The sequence below is a fragment of the Ascaphus truei genome, chromosome 1 (genome assembly GCF_040206685.1).
Source record: "Ascaphus truei isolate aAscTru1 chromosome 1, aAscTru1.hap1, whole genome shotgun sequence".
NCBI classification, from domain to species: domain Eukaryota; kingdom Metazoa; phylum Chordata; class Amphibia; order Anura; family Ascaphidae; genus Ascaphus; species Ascaphus truei.
This window is the reverse complement of record NC_134483.1, coordinates 216,274,233-216,280,926: the sequence shown is the minus strand read 5'-3', so window position 1 is coordinate 216,280,926 and position 6,694 is coordinate 216,274,233. Positions and strand designations below refer to the sequence as shown.

Genomic DNA, 6,694 nt, shown 5'->3' with positions numbered 1-6,694 from the left:
CCGCATTGTGATCATACTGAGATAGCATTAACCCCCCCCCGCTCCTCACCTCCACCGCATGGTGCTCATACTCAGACGCCATTAACCCCCCCCCCCGCTCCTCACCTCCACCGCATGGTGCTCATACTCAGATGCCATTAACCCCCCCCCCCGCTCCTCACCTCCACCGCATGGTGCTCATACTCAGACGCCATTAACCCCCCCCGCTCCTCACCTCAACCGCATGGTGCTCATACTCAGACGCCATTAACCCCCCCCCTCTCCTCACCTCCACAACGGCGACCACATGGTGCTCATACTGAGACGCCATTAAACCCCCCCCGCTCCTCACCTCCACCGCATGGTGCTCATACTGAGCCGCCATTAACCCCCCCCCGCTCCTCACCTCCACAATGGCGACCGCATGGTGCTCATACTGAGACGCCATTAACCCCCCCCCTGCTCCTCACCTCCACCGCATGGTGCTCATACAGAGCCGCCATTAACCCCCCCCCCCCCCGCTCCTCACCTCCACCGCATGGTGCTCATCCGGAGACATACTGAGACAGCATTAACCCCCCCTCACCCCGCTCCTCACCTCCACAACGGCGACCGCATGGTGCTCATACTGAGACGCCATTAACCCCCCCCCACTCCTCACCTCCACCGCATGGTGCTCATACTGAGACGCCATTAACCCCCCCCCTCGCTCCTCACCTCCACCGCATGGTGCTCATACTGAGACGCCATTAACCCCACCCCGCTCCTCACCTCCACCGCATGGTGCTCATACTGAGCCGCCATTAACTCCCCCCCCCGCTCCTCACCTCCACCGCATGCTGCTCATCCGGAGACATACTGAGACAGCATTAACCCCCCCTCACCCCGCTCCTCACCTCCACAACGGCGACCGCATGGTGCTCATACTGAGCCGCCATTAACCCCCCCCCCCCGCTCCTCACCTCCACCGCATGCTGCTCATCCAGAGACATACTGAGACAGCATTAACCCTCCATCCTCATCCCCTCCGCCCCCCCTCCTCCCCCCCTCATCCCCTCCACCCCCCCTCCTCATCCCCTCCACCCCCCCTCCTCATCCCCTCCACCCCTCCCTCCTCATCCCCTCCACCCCCCTCCTCATCCCCTCCACCCCCCCTCCTCATCCCCTCCACCCCCCCTCCTCATCCCCTCCAGCCCCCCCCTCATCCCCTCCACCCCCCCCTCCTCATCCCCTCCACTCACCCACTCCTCATCCCCTCCACCCCCCCTCCTCATCCCCTCCACCCCCTCCTCCTCATCCCCTCCACCCCCCCCTCCTCATCCCCTCCACCCCCCCTCCTTACACACACACAACACCTCTACACCACCTACAATACCGCACTTCAAAACAACAACATAAACAACACCTCTTCCAACACAAAACATGCCACCAAAAAAACACCTTCGCAAAGCTAAACATACACACCCTGACAATGAACCTCACACACACACACACACACCAATCATATCTAATACAACACACAATGCACACACACATTTCACACACTTTGAAATGCACACACAAAATCAAAACAAAAAACTCACACCAAAACACACAATCGCTGAAATACAAATACTCACAACCACAATATCAACACTAACAGATACCACACAGCAACATCACACACTACTTCCATATAATACACACACACCAGCTACATCAAAAGGACAAATAAACACACAGCATAATAACACACCAAATCATCAACACACACACACACACAACATCACCTGCTAATCAAACACTAGAGCGCCAAACACGCCTTGCACAACAAAGAGACAGAGCCAGAATCAGAAGAGCAACACAACGACAACACCAACAACAAAAACACAGAGACACACCCAGTACATCAACATCCCATCAAACTCAAGAACACCATGAGTCACACCTTGCTAAACACTAACAACGTACTACAACACCACCAACTGTAGACACTACACAACAGCATGCGGCATACCTTGCAAAAGAGCAACAAAGGGCTAAAAGATCACGCGCTGCAGAGACTACAGAACAGCATGCGGCACGCCTTGAAAAAAACCAACAACGTCGTACAATATCACGCGCTGCAGAGACTACAGAACAGCATGCGGCACGCATTGCAAAAGACCAAAAACGTCGTACAATATCACGCACTGCAGAGACTACAGAACAGCATGCGGCACGCCTTGCTAAAGAACAACAACGTTGTACAATATCACGCGCTGCAGAGACTACAGAACAGCATGAGGCACGCCTTGCAAAAGAACAACAACGTCGTACAATATCACGCGCTGCAGAGACACCAGAACAACACAAAATACGGCTGGCTACAAATAGACTACGAGCTACAACATCAAGAGCCACAGAGACTCAACAACAACATGAAACACGCCTTGCTAAAGACAGAACAATACGGCGCACATCAAGAGCGCAACTAAACACAACAACAGAGACAGTACAAGAACAACAACAACACACATACTACATTAACGCATTCAACACATTACACTTTGCAACGCGCTGCTTTCCTATATAATCCACACATACTATACCACCAACATCCAAACGTCAACATTGGACACATGGACACTATATGCCGCTACTGTCAAGCAAAGAAATTCCACAAGGAATCAGCTGGAATGTGCTGCAGCAATGGCAAAGTTCAGTTACCACCTCTACACTCACCAGCAGAACCACTTATTTCGTACATGTCAGGGACAACTTCAGAATCTAAACATTTTCTACAAAACATACGCAAATACAACTCCTGTTTCCAAATGACATCCTTTGGTGCTACATCTATAGTGGAACAAATAGGATTTAAAAGTACTTTCAAAGTACAAGGTCAAGTTTACCACAGGGCCGGCTCTCTGCTCCCATTACCAGAACAAGATCCACAATTCTTGCAAATTTACTTCATAGGTGATGAACAACAAGAAGCTGATCAAAGATGCCATTGGATACCCAATACAAGACGTGATATTGTCATCTCCTTACAAAGGATGTTACATGAACACAACCATCTCATTAACACATTCAAAACATCACTTGAACTCATGCCAACTGATGACTATAAAGTCATTATCAGAGCGGACAAAACACCAGTGGGACAACATGAACGTCGCTTTAATGCTCCACAAATCAACGAAGTCGCTATTGTTATAGCAGGGGAACAATTTAATACACTGGACATAATTCTTCAGCGACGCGCTCATTCACTCACACGCATTTGTGAAACACATCGCTCATATGATGCTCTTCAATACCCTCTCATACTTTGGAACGGTGACGATGGTTATCACTTCAACATCATGCAAGTAGACCCAGCTTCCCAAACAAACACTAAAAAAACTGTCTCCGCTATGGACTTCTACGCATACAGATTAATGATACGAGATGCATCGCAAAACCACATTTTACATTGTCGCCAACTATTTCATCAGTTTATTGTTGACATGTATGCTAAAATAGAAAGTGAGCGTCTTCTATACATACGTTTACATCAAAAACAACTTCGCGTTGATCAATACATACATCTAAAGGATGCTGTTGGCAACGATGGTCACGTTGACAACATAGGCAAAATTTTAATTCTACCAGCAACATTCACAGGAAGTCCTCGACACATGCACGAATATGCTCAAGACGCTATGGCATATGTTCGAGCATATGGATGACCAGATTTTTTTATTACCTTTACATGTAATCCAGCTTGGCCAGAAATAAAAATAGAACTTGCGCATGGACAGGCACACAGTGATCGACACGACTTAATTGCCAGAGTATTTAGACAAAAACTAATCACATTAATTCACATCATCACTAAGACTTATATCTTTGGACAAACACGATGCTGGATGTATTCAATTAAGTGGCAGAAAAGAGGTCTTCCACATGCTCATATTCTTATATGGCTCAAAGTAAAGATACATGCCATATACATCGATAAAGTTATCTCAGCAGAGTTGCCACATCCAGAAGAAGACCCAATACTATTTGCAATAGTCACAAAAAATATGATTCATGGCCCATGTGGAAACATTAATATTCATGCACCATGTATGAAAGACGGTAAATGCACAAAAAATTTTCCTAAACCATTCATTGCAGACACACAAAGTGGAGATGATGGATATCCTCAATATCGACGACGCGCTCCCACAGACGGTGGATACACAGCAACAATGACTATTCGAGGCAACAAAAACATCCAAGTTGACAACAAATGGGTTGTTCCATATTGTCCACTTCTAACTAAAATGTATAACGCACACATTAATGTTGAATACTGCAATACCGTTAAATCTATTAAATACATTTGCAAGTATGTAAACAAAGGAAGCGACATGGCCATTTTTGGAATAACAAATGAACACATCAGGGACGAAGTTACACTCTACCAGCTAGGAAGATATATAAGTAGTAATGAAGCCGTTTGGAGGATTTTAGCTATTCCCATTCACGAACGACATCCAACCGTTGTTCACCTCACTGTTCATTTAGAAAACGGACAGAGAGTATACTTCACACCTCACAATGCAGAGGCAGTTGCTGCTCAACCACCAAACACAACTTAAACTGCCTTCTTTCAATTATGTCAACACGACTCTTTTGCAAGGACATTGCTTTATCCGGAAACTCCACGATATTATACTTGGAATACATCCACAAAACTGTTCAAGAAAAGAAAGCAGGGTATAGCTGTTCCCGGAACTGATGCCCTTGCAAGTGAAGCCTTAGGCCGTGTGTACACAGTTCACCCAAACAACGCTGAATGCTTCTTTCTACGAATGCTACTTCATACCGTTCCAGGGCCAACTTCATTTGACGCTCTTAAAAATGTCAACGGTCAACTGTGTGAGACTTATCGAGAAGCTTGCCAAAAACTTGGATTACTAGAGGATGATCAACACTGGAATACTACATTAGCCGAAGCTGCATTACACTCATTACCAGTAAAAATTCGCAACCTTTTTGCCATTATCCTTACCACCTGCAACCCATCAAACCCCAACACTCTATGGGACACATATCGAGAAAGCATGAGTGAAGATATACTTGCCAAAGCACAGAGAGACAATCCATCAGTCAATGTTCAGTTTTCACCTGACATTTTCAACGAGGTACTCATATTGTTAGAAGATACATGTCTCTCTATAAATAACAAAACACTCCTTCAATTAGGTCTGCAAGCTCCACAACGCCATCATCATGATGTACTCAATACAGACCTTATGCGAGAGAAACAATACAATATTTCACTGCTCAAAGAATATGTTGCAACAAGAAAACCTATGTTAATTGCAGAACAACTTTACACCTATGACAACATCATGGAGCACATCACCAACGGACAAGGTGCAATACTGTTTCAAGTATCTGGGGGTCACCGGGTCATCACCAAAGATGTCTGAGGCCCTCAGGTGGTCCCTGTGGGTCTGTGGGGCTCCCACTGCTGTGGGGCCCCCTGGTTCTTCCCTGCAGGTATCCCCCATGGTTCCGCAGGTGGTACCCATGGGCGTCAGGGGGCCATTGGTTGGTTCCCATGGGGGTCAGGGGCTCTCGGTTGTCCCTGCGGGTCTGCGAAGCCCTCACAGCTGTGGGCCCCCAATTCTTCCCCGCAGGTTTTCCCCGTGGGTCTGCATCTGGTACCCGTGGGTGTCCAAGGATCCTCGGGTGGTCTCCATAGGTCCCCGCAGACCTAAGGTACCAACCCTGTATGTCAACAAATAAACATGGGCTACATTTCAATCAATACCCCCCCCCCCTCACCAAACACATACAGTACAGTAATGGGTAAAAGAACTATTATCCAGATATGGATAATAGATTATTTACCCGTTGTTAAAAACAACATTAGCAAGCATAAGTAAAGTAAATAAATACAGTTCTTCTAACCACAGAATATGAAGGATGTCCTTGCCAGCAAGATCCCTGTCTTCTTTGCCAGAAAGCATACATACATAATAAATTTAATCTAATGTCACCTAACACCTTAATCCCCTTTGCGGTTAACCCACCCTGCCCCACGACCCACAAGATCTAGAGAAATCACATCCAAATGGATGAATGATATGCCATAGGTATAAACATGGGTAGCTAATTATTAGTATTAGAATCATGAAGGTTAAAAGAATTTGGTACATCACCGCTCCAATTAATACAGAGACCAAATGTCAATATCCTCATTGAGACCGCCCGGATACAAGGTGTTGAGCCTATGTATCCAGAAGTTCTCCTGCATGGACAATTCTTTGACCCTATCACAACCCCTTCTATTTCTTGGGACATATCTAATACCCTTAAATAGGAGTGAGGTAGGATCCTTATTATGATGCAGTGCATTATGCTTGGAGAGGCTGTGTTTAACAAAACCATTTTTTATATTGCGTATATGCTCTTGAATACGCACTTTGAGACTACGTTTAGTGCGGCCCACATATTGTGAGCCGCAGGGACATTCTGTCAGGTACACTACATGGTCCGAATTACAGTAAATGAAATCCGTAATATCAAATACCTCCCCAGTGGAGTTTGACTTGAATGATTTTTTATCTGGGTGAAGATGTTTACCCAGATAAAAAATCATTCATGTCAAACTCCACTTGGGAGGTGTTTGATATTACGGATTTCATTAATTGTAATTTGGACCATGTAGTGTACCTGATAGAATGTTCCTGTGTGACGGCGATTAGTT

The 6,694-nt window shown here is 46.2% G+C and overlaps 1 pseudogene; it reads left to right on the top strand.

Moving 5' to 3' along the window:
* The first annotated feature begins 2,579 nt into the window (after positions 1 to 2,579).
* LOC142492535 (uncharacterized) lies at positions 2,580 to 4,574 on the top strand (annotated as a pseudogene).
* The last annotated feature ends 2,120 nt before the right edge of the window (positions 4,575 to 6,694 follow it).